The 15,510-nt window shown below is 36.6% G+C and overlaps 1 protein-coding gene and 1 long non-coding RNA gene across 4 annotated transcripts in view; one reads left to right on the top strand and one right to left on the bottom strand.

The window, feature by feature from the left end:
• Nucleotides 1–2,612: 2,612 nt before the first annotated feature.
• Nucleotides 2,613–15,510, top strand: part of LOC116173145 (uncharacterized aarF domain-containing protein kinase 5) — a 34,181-nt gene continuing 21,283 nt past the window's right edge. Inside the window, exons 1-2 of one of the 3 annotated variants that reach the window (XM_031490436.1) lie at nucleotides 2,613–2,944; nucleotides 15,119–15,160. The gene's annotated coding sequence lies outside the window, so the exon portion shown is untranslated. Of the gene's footprint in view, nucleotides 2,945–4,840; nucleotides 5,914–8,378; nucleotides 9,411–15,118; nucleotides 15,161–15,510 lie in introns of those variants that run through there. The other 2 variants (XM_031490438.1, XM_031490437.1) reach the window with 2 other exon arrangements.
• LOC116173148 lies at nucleotides 9,514–11,550 on the bottom strand. Its single transcript, XR_004145881.1, has 2 exons — nucleotides 9,846–11,550; nucleotides 9,514–9,783 (listed from the first exon to the last, which is right to left on the bottom strand). It is a non-coding gene; the product is annotated as an uncharacterized LOC116173148 (long non-coding RNA).

The raw sequence follows: 15,510 nt of genomic DNA, 5'->3' as shown, positions 1-15,510 counted from the left end.
GAGATAGTTGATCATGACGTTTCACCTGGGGGACAGCATATTGCGAAGGATGCTCTGCAAAGTGAGTGAGATCAACTCTTTCAAAAATGAAGAAGGAAAGTGGTGTGCGGAATTGTGTGTAGGTGGGCAGACAATTGATCAATTAAGGCGCCGTTTGAGTTCTTCAGCTGCAAAAGGAAGCGTGTGGAGTATCCCCAGCGACGTGAACACCGCTGTCATTATGATAGGGACCAATGACGCAGCGAGGAAGGAGTTCCACGAACCGAAATTTAGAAGAACGCTGAAGTGGCTGATCCGGGACTTCAAGCGGATGAAACCGTCCGTAAGAATCGTCTTGTGCACAATTCCACCCAATAGACGCACAACCAGAAGTGACCACAACGTTGCCGCCATCAACAAAGCTGTTACAGCTCTAGCTGAAAAACAGGGTCTAGTTCTTGCTGACCTAAACCGAATTTTCCATCGGCCAGGCATCCATTGGTTTGACACGGACGGAATCCATCCCAACGTATTAGGGTTGCGCGCCATGGAACGCGAGATAAGACGTGCCATAAAGGCTTAGCCGGCCGGCGTTCTGCTGATAAAAAACGGCCCTTTACAGGGCCACAAATCTAAATTTCTAAGATAATAAGAACCGCTGATCGTATGAAACGATAGGTAGAGGGTTTTAGGTGGGCCCTTGGGCCTCCACGGCGTCCTTATCCTCCGCGTGCAAAACTCGCTCAATTTTAATAAATCAATTTTGAATTGCAACTTGCATTATTCGTATACCGCGCCATTGACCAAACAAAAGGGAATTTCTCGAACTGTGGGGCACTTTTCGAAAAACTACAGGTAGGGGGTTTTAGGTGGGCCCTTGGGCCTCCACGGTGTACTTATCCTCCGCGTGCAAAACTCACTCAATTTTAATAAATCAATTTTGAATTGCAACTTGCATTATTCGTATACCGCGCCATTGACCAAACAAAAGGGAATTTCTCGAACTGTGGGGCACTTTTCGAAAAACTACAGGTAGGGGGTTTTAGGTGGGCCCTTGGGCCTCCACGGTGTACTTATCCTCCGCGTGCAAAACTCACTCAATTTTAGTAAATCAATTTTGAATTGCAACTTGCATTATTCGTATACCGCGCCATTGACCAAACAAAAGGGAATTTCTCGAACTGTGGGGCACTTTTCGAAAAACTACAGGTAGGGGTTTTTAGGTGGGCCCTTGGGCCTCCACGGTGTACTTATCCTCCGCGTGCAAAACTCACTCAATTTTAATAAATCAATTTTGAATTGCAACTTGCAGTATACCGCGCCATTGACCAAACAAAAGGGAATTTCTCGAACTGTGGGGCACTTTTCGAAAAACTACAGATAGGGGGTTTTAGGTGGGCCCTTGGGCCTCCACGGTGTACTTATCCTCCGCGTGCAAAACTCACTCAATTTTAATAAATCAATTTTGAATTGCAACTTGCATTATTCGTATACCGCGCCATTGACCAAACAAAAGGGAATTTCTCGAACTGTGGGGCACTTTTCGAAAAACTACAGATAGGGGGTTTTAGGTGGGCCCTTGGGCCTCCACGGTGTACTTATCCTCCGCGTGCAAAACTCACTCAATTTTAATAAATCAATTTTGAATTGCAACTTGCATTATTCGTATACCGCGCCATTGACCAAACAAAAGGGAATTTCTCGAACTGTGGGGCACTTTTCGAAAAACTACAGGTAGGGGGTTTTAGGTGGGCCCTTGGGCCTCCACGGCGTCCTTATCCTCCGCGTGCAAAACTCACTCACTAACTCACTTGCGGAATTTGTCAACTTCGGGGACGGATTTGTCGGGGGTTTAGGGCTATTTTCCGAAAAGGGGATGAGAATTGGTCCCGGTGCCATCACTTTCGATGGCCATTGATAAAAAAAAAAAAAACGAATGTAACTTCAGCCCGGTCCTAGTTATTTTTTGTTTTCCCGTTTAGGTTGGTACTACCCCAAAAGCGAATGTCCTTAAAAAAAAAGCGAATGTAACTTCAGGCTGGTACGAATTATACTCTGCGTGAAAATCAAATTTAGAACAGAAATTAAAAAAATGTTTCCTACCACGATAACATCCTACATATATTCAGAATGCCTAATTATAAATTTAATTAAAAAAAGAGGTAAATCACCTTTTTATCTTTAATTAAGTGCATGACTTAAAAGCATCGGTCCAAATTTTTGAATTAACTGTAAATGGGAGGACATGTGCGAGCGCCATCCCGCAAACTATTTCGTCGTCTTAATTAATTTACAATTAAAAACTTACCCAAAATTAATTATAAGCTGCGTGTTTTCTTCTAACTCGATTTATGATTAATTTACGGCACGTTAATCGTTTACATAAATTGCGTCTATTCTACTTTAAGCGTGTTTTATGACTGACGCTGGTGAGACTTCCACTAAGCAACAACAACTCAAATTGCGCAAATTTTAATTCCTTTGTTCGCGACAAATAAACGTATAGGTACCTACTGTATGACTGGATACAGCGTCGCGCAGTCTAGCTCTAGATTAATCATAATGGAATTTTTCATTCATAGATTAGATATAGCGAGACGCTACTTCTCGAATAAAACTCGTACTTTTTTATTAAGTGCGGAAATGTTAGGTGAACTTTCATCCGATGATGCTCGTTGTTTTTTGAGAACCAACATTGTAAATAAAACGTAATCGCGTTATACCTGATCTTGATTTGATATCACCTGATTCGATAATATCGAACGCACTTACGACCGGGGGTGTATGTAAAATTCCCTGATGCAGCAGAATTACTCCAGTTGTATGCGAAATGTTCCGAAATCGCATGTCCAAAAGTTGTATTAACGCAGTGAGGAGGTGTGTCGATGAATTTACGTATAGACAGCAATGTCGCGTTGTTTATTTACAATAATATCTTATCGTCAAGTGTTTATCAACAAATTAGGTAAATAAAAATACGTTTTATTTTGAAGGCATTTCCGAAAAGATATTACAATTTGTTTTCGTCGCCGTTCCATTAAACAGGTTTTGTAATACGTATTTTAGCGATTCTTTATGCCAAAATGGAAATCCCAAAAATTAAGCTCCCGGTATTTGCTGGCGCTTTTAGTCAGAGCATCTATTGCTATAGAAAATTGTACCCACGTTAGATCAGGTGAGCGAGATTGGTGCAAAAATTATACCTTTTTAGTTTAGGAAAATGGGATGTATGCCTAGTTACTCCATCCTGTTGAAATGATGATTGGTGCTCAAATCGAAATGGAACAAACCCATGGCCGAAATGTAGGTATCCAGAAAGGAACTTTCAGAAATCTTGTACCTATTTTATGGTAAGAAGACAGAGAGCCTACAATAGGCGCCAAAGTAATAAAACTTCGCCTTAAGTAAATGGTTAGGAATGAGGTTAAAGTAGTTAATACAATAAAAAGCTATGTTTGTATATGGAATTGGTTTTGAAAGTACAGCTCTACAGGGCTCAAACACCAGTGCGCATTAATCTCCTAGCAACATAGCGTCACATATGTACTCATGTTTTTCGGCCACCATTGGCTAGAATTTCTACCAGCCGCCATTGGATATATTTGCAGCTCAACCAGGATTTGTCTAGTGGGTCAACTACAACTATGAATCGTAAGTACAGGGTGAGTCAACGATTGCGCGGAGTAACTTAATCCATTGAAGACAAGATTTTTCGATAGTGCTTTTGTATTATGATATAGTTGAATATTCTCCACATTTAAAAAGTATGTGGAATTATACAGGGTTGCCCACAAAGTAAATTTTGATTCCTGGTTTTATATCTTTTATCCTGGGTTAAGTAAAAGTCAAACATCTACTATTAAACATTAAACAAATAGCTTACAGGGTGTTTTTTTGGTAGAGCCAAAGTTGCAAAACTTCACATTAAAAAATCTCACTTTTTTTAAATGAAACACCCTGTATATTTTTCTAAATATCTTGGTTTTCCTGGTTTTTATATTCTAATCTGAAATAAGTTATATGTAATTTACTTAATAGCGAGGTGGCCATGCAAAAAAATGCAATTTTTATCTATCTCGTCCAAAACGAAAATTATATCGATTAATTTAGTTTTCAAACAATTTATTTTAAGTACAAAAACTGGAGAATAAGTAAAAAGATTTGACTACAAAGCAAATTTAAACTCCTAATGTCATCCAGTGAGTGATATTAGTTTCATTTTTTTTCATATTCACCTCGTTATGTAAATTAGAACTTATTTCAGATTAAAATATAAAAACTAGGAAAACCACGATATTTGTTTATGTTTTTACTATCAAATTTATTCTCCAGTTTTTAGACTTAAATGAATTATTCGAAAAATGATTTAATAAATATGATTTTAGCTTTGGACGAGGCAGATAAAAATTGCCTTTTTTTTGCATGGCCACCTCGTTATTATGTAAATTACATAGATATAACTTATTTAAGATTAGAATATAAAAACCAGAAAAATATCAGAGATAGGTATAGGACATTATTACCAAAAGTTGGAAGGTTTTTGGAAGAGCTAAAAGATGACAGAAAAATATACAGGTTGTTCCATTAAAAAAAAGTGAGATTTTTTTAATATGAACTTTTGTAACTTTGGATCTACAAAACAAAACACCCTGTAAGCTATTTTTTTAATGTTTCATAGTAGATGTATTTATTTGACTTTTACTTAACCCAGGATAAAAAATATAAAACCTGGAATCAAAATTTAAGTAATAATTTTGACAATATACTAACAATTGGAAATGCCCAATTTTTCTTACAAATCGAATTATCTTTAAAACTACTAGTTTTTCGGATATTAACCATATAATAAAAAAGACGTACAATTACGCGTAGAATTCAAAAATGCATTCAAATACAGGAAGTTCTATTTTAAAAAATGGTCCATTTTGGCACCCTTTTTTGTGTGCGTACCCTGTATAATTCCAAATATTTTTAAAATGTAGAGAATATTCAACCATATCATAATACAAAAGCACTCTATCGAGAAATCTTATCTTCAAGAAATTAAGTAACTCCGCGTAATCGTTGACTCACCCTGTACATGGAGCAGTAACTGTAGTAATAATAATAATATTATTATCTATACGAACGCCGTACAGACGAACGCTAATCGTTACTTGATTTTAATCCGTGCGATTAGTTAACCAGGCTAGCCTGAGTTCTCACAAGAAACACCGACCATAATAATAATTTAATCCTTTTTGAATTTTTTTTATAGGATTAGTCAGGTTTTTCAAATTATAAAAAAATATCACACTTTGAAAATGGAATGTAAAGATTTTTAGAAGTTCTCATTGTGCTTTGAGTTCCTGTTCTATACTTCTCCATTGTAAGTGTACACAAATTTCAAAAATATACAAACAAGGCAATGTTACAACATTTAGGCTTCTGAAATACCTTCTGCGGGTCGGGTAGTCAACGAGAGACACCAGTAATGTCTCTTATCAATTTCTTTTCATAGAAGTTCTCATCATCATCTTGTATCTTCCACTTCATTATTACGTAAACTTTTCTCCCTTCCTTCAGGTCGTTCATCATCTTCACCTTTCTCCTTCTTCTGCTCCTTCTTCCAGCCACAGTTCCTCCCATCTTAACAAACAATTGTGTCTCAACACGTGACCAAATCAATTTCTATTTCTTTTGTTAATGGTGCCGATGATTGATCTCCTCTCTGTTTTTCCAATCGATCTTCAAAATCCTTCCCCACACTATTTCCAAGGCTTCTATTTTTTCGTCCTTCATTACTGTCCATTGTAACGGATGTTATCAGATTTGATTAATTTTTTTCGATGTGGTATGGGATCCTAAAATACGCGGTTCTGACTATTTAAGTGCGTTTGAAAGCTTACGGCGCCGGTGAGTCGTGGGAAGTGGCATGATTAGTTTGGATTACAGGTAAGACATTGTTTAATTTGCAGTGGTCGTTATCGAGGCTGCTACGTAGTGCGAGTTTTGCAAGACCCTCCTGAAATGACTCCACGTTGAGTCGATTTATTGGCGCTAAGCCGCTAAGTAATTTGATTTCAGGAGACAATTGGCATAGGACCGTGAGAGAATTCGTGTCGAATCGCGAGAGCTCTAGAACCAACGAAGAACCGTCAATTAGCGTAAAGCGACCAGGGTCACGTGTAAATTAGTGTAGGATTTCTTTATTAGGGCAAAATTCAAGTTGAGCTGCGTGTGAAGTTAAATTACCACCGGTAGTGTATCGTAGGGTGGGTTTTATTTCGCGTTATTCAAACTCTTCGAGCCGTTGGCGCAATTAAGGCGTTTTGCTGCAGTGTTTTTTGATATATTGGTATGACAACTCTAATAATCGAGAGTGTGCATTATTTGCGAAGAAATTTTGAGCGCTTACAGTAGCGAGTACTTAAAACTTAAGGTTTTTAGTGACAAAGTAATTTACGACTGAAAAATGATTACGTTAAATACGAACATTAGTGGAAGTTTTTAATCCACAATGAACCAAAATCGTGTAACCTTGAATAAAGTAGAACTACGAACAAGCGACCTTTATGAGTTAATTCTCCGCACGTCTGAAGTAGTCGATTGCGCTCTGTTCTGGTATTTCTAGTAATATCTACATGGCATTGAGAGTTTGACGTCGGATCATGTAATTTTTTACGATGGCCGTGTGACCCTATTTCAACTTCAAATCAAAGGAGCCATTCATTTTACGAGGCCTAGAATGTTGTACAGACCATCCTTTTCAACCATTTGGATGGAAATGGTAAAGAACTCTTAAAGATTCGGTTTTGAAAAAATGGTAAAGAACTCTTAAAGATTCGGTTTTGAAAAAGTATTATCGGGTATTTGGGGACAGGTTGAATTTAGCGCTTAAAATTTGTTTTTTACTCAAGGCATTGGTCAACATGGTTTTCCTCCAAGAGTAATCGCCAGCAAGTGGCGGCATTTTTTTACGTGTACAGGGTGGCCAACTAAGAATGCGAGGGACTGTGTGTGTTATTACTAAAACGGTCACGAGAAAAACCTGGAATATATTTTTAAGTTTCTGAAATGGCCGCTAGGGGGCGTAACTGCACTCTGGAATCTAAAGTCACTAAATATAGAAAGTATCGCAATCTATTGGGCTCGTGTGTTAGAGAGAGAACGCATGATTTTTGCCCAAAAATGGCAGAAGTTACCAGATCCTAGTAACTTTAATGTTAGGGATTGTTCCACCTTTTTAGAGATATCTGTATATATTTTTATAAAACATGACAGTACTATGAAGTTAGGTTATAAAAAATGACAGCTATTCAGATTTTATTTGTCAATTTTTTTAAGTTGGCAGCAAATTTGCCCAAAAATGGCGGATGATTGCGGTACTTTCTATATCTAGTGACTTTATTGGAATCTAAAAAAGTGATGTTTCTGTGAATTCCGCTATATTAACCTAACTAAAAAAATTCCCGGTCTTTGAAGTCGACGATAATGTGATCCTTTTTTGTTTGACAATTATTGCTGTATCTCTAAACATGAAGTGGGGGGTGAGCGAATTTTAACAAACTCGGTTTAATTGAAAAGAGTTATTCTTCGGCTACAAATATAATATTTGAAGATTTGTTAGTTTCACATAATCGCCGCTTGAGGGCTTTTTACGACATTCCGACAGAAATGGTTAATTTTCTTAAAAACCGCATCTCGATATCTTGTTCCTAACCTAAAATTCAGGCCAAAAAAAAATTGTATACCCTCAAATTTTTATTTTTTTAAGCTAATTTTTTCGGAATTATTTTTATCATATAATTTATGGCCCTAAAGTGGATTGATTTAAAAAAGGAAACTTTTAATGCCGCCGTAAATGCTCGAAATGCTGACCAATAAATATCTCGAGATATCGACATGCAGTTTTCGCGAGCTTGTTTAGGCTACTTTTTCAAAAAATCGAACCAATGCATTTAATTTTTTTGAGAAAATTAATCAAATCATTTCTGTTGGAATGTCTAAAAAAGCCCTCAAGCGGTGATATGTGAAACTAACAAAACTTCAAATATAATATTTGTAGCTGAAGAATAGCTCTTTTGAACTAACCCGAGTTTGTTTAAATCGGCTTAGCCGTTTGGAAGATACAGCGTGTTCTTTACGGAAACCACTTCATTTTTAGAGATACAGCAATAATTGTCAAACAAAAAAGGTTCACATTATCGTCGACTTCAAAGACCGGGCATTTTTTTGTTAATATAGCGGAATTCACAGAAACATCATTTTTTTAGATTCCAGATTGCAGTGACGCCCCCTAGCGGCCATTTCAGAAACTTAAAAATATTTTCAGGTTTTTCTCGTGGCCGTTTTAGTAATAACTGTTTTTACCGCAAGCCTCTACGATGGATAGGTTCTCACGTACAGTACCTCGCTTTCTTAGTTGGCCACCCTGTACATATTTTAATTTTTTTGTCTCTGTACCACGATATTTGCATATTTAAAGCAATTCTTTTCAAAGCTGCTTACAAGAGCAACGTTTTGCAAAGATACGGGAAAATGCTTTATAAGGATTTATCTTAAAGGCACACTTCTTTTTAGTTTTTGCGATTTCTATCTCCGTTTTCCCCATATAATAGGCTTCAGCACCTATAACGCGATGGATCACCCTATATGACAGGTGAATTGTATTTTATTTATTTTTTCAATTTTATTAAGTGTTATTAAAAGACTAGATTTAAACATCTGGAAATAATTACGTAGGATTTGTAATAGTTGATCTCCGGTTGTAGATAAAAAGTTTTGTTATCGCGGCGTAAGCTAATTAGTTTTAAAATAAGTAAACACAGGTGCAACTTAACGTTCAATGCCGCATTAATTTGTTAAGAAATTGGAAACGGAAATTTGCGTGTTTGGTTTGTAGGACGTTTGAAACGTAGCCGTTTATTATTTTTTGCGTGTTTGTCAGATTTGCCGTTATTTGAGCGTATTATCGAAAAGACAGTCAGTCTTGTTTAACTGTAAAGTTTTACAGAAGAAAATTGGAGAGATTGATGTAATATGTCGTTTAAAGTAAGTGTGTAACTCTAATTAAAATTGAATGGGGAGGTGCCCTTGGATAAGGATACTGTTGCGGAAGTGCCAAATCTAATGTAACAATATTAATTTCACTACCTAACTATAAGTTCCCGTTTTTACTTTGCTTTAATTAAGCCTAAAACGAAATAATGTCCTCTCAGCACAAGCATCTACAGACCCCAACAAAGTAGTTTGTTCTAAAGGCGCCAAGGCGGTGATTCAATTTGACCATATTGCTCCTGGTCGATCTATTGCCGGAGTTGGTATTTGTAATGCACCCGGTTCGAGAGGAATCAAACCTAAAGCAGTGGTCTCGAGCTTGCAGGTCTTCAAGAAGTGCGTCTGCTCGTTGAAAATCGCAGGTACAACGGAATTTTACATTAACACTTAAGGTAATTAACATTTCTTTTGATTAATAATAAATTAATCGATCGCTTGTTGCATGGTTTTTGTCACGAGTTGGAAATGGTCAATAAATAGTTAAATAATGCTACGGATTTTGCACATTTTTAATTTGTACCTTTCATAATACATAAATACATTTGCAATCTTAAAAATAGGTACCTACTCGTAACTTGAGGTGTGTGGATTGGAAAGCTGGGATCACGGGGGTGCAACCCCCCTACCTCGCCCCTTAATCCGACGCTGATTTTGACCCAAAAATTAATGTAATCATGTACATCTTTGTATGCCAAAAAAGAGCGGATTTAATATGTGTTGTTGATATACGCGATTTGTAATGCTGAAAATGAGCAATGGTCCAACCTAAAATCAGACTTGCTGGTTGAGATTTCAAAAAATGCAACAACTGTGCCAAAATTACCTACCAAATGCGCTCGTGTATACGCAAATCGTTTTATTCATTTCACTTGTCAGCGAGGATGAGAACTGAGCCTCAGCCAATGGAATTTTGACGTCAATCATCGGCAAATTTCTCCGAATTGTTGAATAAAAAGGGACTGTGACAGCTTAATTAAAGACATACACTCGATCACCTTGAGGTTTCGCACTAAATTTAGGAAAACCCTGAGATGATTTAAGGCCCGCAGACGGCTGGTCCGATGCGAAACGATCGCTCGTGGACGTAGAGGGCGTTAGTGGTTTTGGGCGCGCGACGCGAAATTTTAATTATTTTGTCCTAATTAAAGTCTCTTTGTTCGCGATAAATCACGCATCGCACGAATGGTACTACTATAAAAAGCGTTAGTGACACGCACCTTTTGCGTGGACTACAGACGATCGCCAACGTGAACATCTTTCGAATAGAATTATTGAAATTTATTAATGGTTTCTCTCCGTGTTTGGACTTTTTTAATGTGTTCAAATTTATTTGTTTGTTTATATATTCACTCGTAACCCACATACACGCTCGGTCGACTTCCAATGAAATTAAAGATTGCTAGGCATTGCGCGAACTGCGGAAAGTTTAATAAAGGTTATTAGGCGTAATAACGTTTGATGAGTGTAATAATACGACAGCAAAAAATGAATTTGACACACGATAAGATAACGGGTCATTAAACGCTAAATTTTCTCCGTTACCAGGTAGATTCTGTATCAAGGCCGCTTTATTGTGCACTAATTGCACTTGGCAAATTAGGATGGATTCGGAACAGTAAATTTATGAATGCAAACAAAACAACTTTCAGAAAATAGTGTCAATGTCATATTTACTATACAGGGTGTCCACATTACAAATGTATTAACAACACAAATCGTCACATAACTGAGATTACCTCTTGGATCTTCATTGATACAACATTGATATTTAAAATATTACGGTAGTCATCTGCCACCACATTTCACGGAAATCAATGTATTTACCAATTAAGGCTGTTTATGTAAAGGAGCATGCTAGGGTCCAACGGGCGAAGAATGTACAAAAAACAAACAAACAAACAAACAAAAAGGCGGTAAAATGATCATAAAATATTAGCATAATTTGCACTCGTGAATGGGGGAGGGGGAGGGGGTGAGAGGGGTGGAAATAACATTCAATCTTACTTGGCATCCGGGTCAAGCGATGGCGTGTCTAGGATTGAGTCCAAACACCCATAACTAATCCTGTTCTTACCACCCTGTATGTGATAATAGTTCAATTTATTAAGTGTAAATAATAGCACAAGGTTGGGTTACTTTACTTGAATGTGTTATCTCAGTATCTATTTTTCCTTTTAGAATTGCTTGTAATTGCCTATTATTTTCTTGTTTAAATCTTATCGCTTTTGTAAATTGATTATTTAGATTTATGTATTTAGTTTTTATCAGACGAAATTTAATTCACGCACGTGTTCTTAGAAGAGAGGAGTTTCGAAGTATATTTACAAGCTGGTCTAATTACACGTTCTCGCGAACGGCAATGGCTATCGAGTTCAGGCCCTTTGCTAACATCTGCAGAAACCAATTTCTGCATGTGTAGAGCAATTTTTTGAAACGTTTACGTCTTTCTAATAAACGCAAATAAAACGTACATATAGGTCAAAAATCGCATTACGCAGAATCTAATAACTTCATTGGAGAAACGATTTTCTTAAATTGTTATGGCATATTCCTCTAACGGAAGCGGAAAAAACGGGGGGGGGGGGGGGGCAACTTCACACTAAAAAACTTTTATTTATCGAAATATCGAACGCACACGGCGGTAGTGGTATGTTAGTGCTATTAAATGCCAGACACCCAGTATCTCAAACTTTTTCGCTGTTCCTAAAAAAGTCAAGTGTGAAGTTAGCCCCGCCCATACATTTTTAATTAGATGAAACCACATGTGATTGTTAGTGCTAGGTTAGTGCTGTTTTCTGCTTAAAATTGCAATTCCAGCATTTTATCTTTCCAAGAAAAACGAAAAAAACTAAAGTATTGTGTGAAGTTGGCCCCACCCATGACTGGTTTTTAAGAAAAAAAATATGATCGTTAGTGCTGTTTTGTGCTCAAAGATTACGATTCCGAATATCTCTTCAATCAAGATCGATAGATAAAGTCTTTCAATGTTTTCTAATATTTTGTACGGTTTATTTTGAGAAAGATCTAGTTTTACAATTAAATTTATCATGACGTAACATGAATACAGCAATAATTATCTGCCATGGGTTACTGTGTACCGGGCAGGGTACCGGGTGACCTAATGACTGTTCCTCGGACATATTTCGGGAACCGTTCGTCGTATGACTTAGGGGTAAAAATTATTGGGTAAATCGGTTATGAAGAATCGCTGGAAAATATTTTCAAGTTCTAAAAATGACCAACAGAGGGCGTAACTTTAAATTTCGCATAATAAACTAAAAAATTTTTTTGACATTTTCAAAGAGAACCAGTTTATCATTTTGGTAAAAACAAAAACTCAGTTATTTCAAAAACAAAGATGGCGTGGGGCGTTCAATTGTTTTTGCAATAACCTGCTTTAACTTCTTAACCGTTCCACCGATTTTAACAAATTTGGTATGGTTGAAAAGAGCATTCCTTGGGCAATGAGAATCAACCAAAATATATTTAATTTAGTTGAATCCTTCTCCGTCAGGGGGCTAGTTTTGACACCATGGCCCAAAATCCTTAAAAAATCAAATGGAATGATATGACTTTTTCTTTATGAAAAAGTAGCCAAATAAAATCCAAAGAGGCCAGTGAAAACCCTTTTTCAAAATCTCGTTCCTAACCTCAAATATTGGGAAAATGAAATAAAAATGCCTAAATTGTATCTTATTTGACGTATTTCCGGTATTTGTCGATGGCGCGAAAGATTGTTTGGAAAAGGACCCTGCACTTTTAGGTAGGCCTTGGAAAATTAAACAAATGAAACACGATGCATTATAAAATAATAACAGCCGTAATTTGGAAATTATTCTGCTGTGTTTACATTCAGAAAGTGCAGTTTTTTGAATTTGTAATCCTTTCTAAAATGCCGATTTCTAACCAAGAAGCATTTAATATGCTGGGGGCGATGGTTCGTGGTCGATTCGGATAACGCCAATAGAAGATGTGGTGCGATGGTCGCATTTTGAAAATACTCAAAATATATCGCCAGCATATTAAATGCTTCTTGGTTAGAAATCGGCATTTTAGAAAAGATTACAAGTGTTTCATTTGTTTAATTTTCCAAAGCCTACCTAAAAGTGTAGGGTGCTTTTATTTCGCGCAATCGACAAACACCGGAAATACGTAAAAAGTAAATTTAAGATACAATTTAAGCATTGTTATTAATTAATTAATTAATCTCATTTTCCCAATATTTGAGGTTAGGAACGAGATTTTGAGAAACGGTTTTCACTGGCCTCTTTGGATGTTATTTGGCTATTTTTTCATAAAGAAAAAGTCATATCATTCCATTTAATTTTTTTAGGATTTTGGGTCATGGTGTCAAAACTAGCACCCTGGCGGAGAAGGATTCAACTAAATTAACTATATTTTGGTTGATTCTCATTGCCCAAAGAATGCGCTTTTCACCCATACCAAATTTGTTAAAATCGGTCAAACGGTTAAGAAGTTAAAGCAGGATACTGCAAAAACAATTGAACGCCCCACACCATCTTTGTTTTTGAAATAACTGAGTTTTTGTTTTTACGAAAATGATAGGTAAACTGGTTCTCTTTAAAAATGTTAAAAAAAATTTTTAGTTTATTATGCGAAATTTAAAGAAAATGCAATTTTAAAATTTAAGATGGCAGTTACGCCCTCTGTTGGTCATTTTTAGACCTTGAAAATATTTTCCAACGATTCTTCATGACCGATTTACCCAATAATTTTTTACCGCTAAGTCATATGACGAACGGTTCTCGAGATATGGCCGAGGAACAGACTTATTGGGTCACCCAATACGTATAAATTTTGTTCATAAAGTATAATTACAACCCAGAATTATAATGTGACTGCTGATATGTTTTTTTAAACCAGTCATAAATTTGGTAAACTTCACACAATATTTTATATTATTTTTTTTTCTCGGAAACGAAAAACGTTGGAATCGTAATCTTTGAGCACAAAACAGCACTAACGATCGCATTAGTTTTTTTTTGTAAACGAGTCATTGGTCGAGCCAAATTCACAAAATTTTAGTTTTTTTCGTTTTTCTTGGAAAGATGAAATGCTGAGTGTGAAGTTGGCCCCGCTCCGGATTTTTTAATTTTTCTCATATTATATAGCAGCACTAACGATAAGCTTCGAACACTAAAGAGCACTAATGTAGCAGTAACACTAACTGTCGACACATTTTTGTCAAGTTGCGGGGCCAAATTCACATGGGTCTAAGCCTAACTTCCTTAAGTTTTGAGTGTTTGACATTTTGATGCGCTCGACTACAGGACAAGGTGACACCGACCTATGTACATACGTTCCAACCCTGACATATCAATGCAAAGAAAGAAGGGGTAGCACCGCTGTCGAGCTATGCTTACCGAAATTGGCAACAACGTGTTGAAATTAGTGACCAACAGCCCTGTAGCAGCGCTCCACTCACGAAATATTGAACAATCGATATATAAAATATAAGGTTTTCGAAAAGTCCCGAAACGGTCTAATAAGTTTCAAACGAGCGAAGACAAATCTCAAAATTTGTGGTAAGGGTCTAAAGGATCATAAAAACTACATTTTGAGATGGTTTAAAACTTTCATACACTGGGGAGTTTCTTTAGGGTGTGATGACCCCAACATTTTTAAATAGCATAACCCCTGTTTCACCTTATTTTCAAGGTTATGCATTGGTGCATGCATTATTTTGTCTACCTGTATGCATTTCATACTTCTTGTTTACACAAAATGGCATAAATGCAAGTTGGCGAAATGGTATCCAAGGTTAGGAAGAATTCGAAAACGTTATAGAATTGTTTTTTTTAACTATAAAAATAAATAAAACTACATGAGTTTCAATACATTGCACAATGCGAGGATAATGCGGCCCTGTCTATGGTCACTGCCCTTAAGTTCTCGGCATTTATTGACCGCACACCAAGAAAAACAATACAACCCCAGTACACGTCTAGTTAACTACTTACGCACCGCCCCAATAATCAACGACATTCATTGTGAAATGTGCCATTTAATGAAAGAGGGACGATTAAATATGCACCCTTAAATACAGAATCAAACGTAATAACGAAGGTGTTATTTTCAGACGGGGAGCTACAAAAACACGAGGCCATTACTACGAATATAGGTAAGTGCAATGAACGTGATTGACCTATTAACATTATCATTGCATGCTTAGTCCTGGAAAGGATATGACACATTAGTACTATTTTCGATAGATGAATTTTCTTTCACCTTCAAATTAATAGTTCACTGCTTACCGTCAAAATATTCCTATCGTGAGAGGATGTGGTCAAAAGGTTATCATCAAAACACCAATTAATATTTTATTGTGTTCAGGACGCAAGCCACCGATTATAATTCGTGTAGGGTTAATAATATATTAAGTCACCAAGGCTGTGTGTATAGTGTCTGCACGTCAAAGTCCTCGCCCAAATTATTCCATTGCTAAAATATACACTGTGTACCACGAGGGTT

Source organism: Photinus pyralis, unplaced genomic scaffold (genome assembly GCF_008802855.1).
Source record: "Photinus pyralis isolate 1611_PpyrPB1 unplaced genomic scaffold, Ppyr1.3 Ppyr1.4_LG6, whole genome shotgun sequence".
NCBI lineage: Eukaryota > Metazoa > Arthropoda > Insecta > Coleoptera > Lampyridae > Photinus > Photinus pyralis.
The sequence above is the reverse complement of the archived record's forward strand: the minus strand, read 5'-3'. Positions and strand labels throughout refer to the sequence as shown.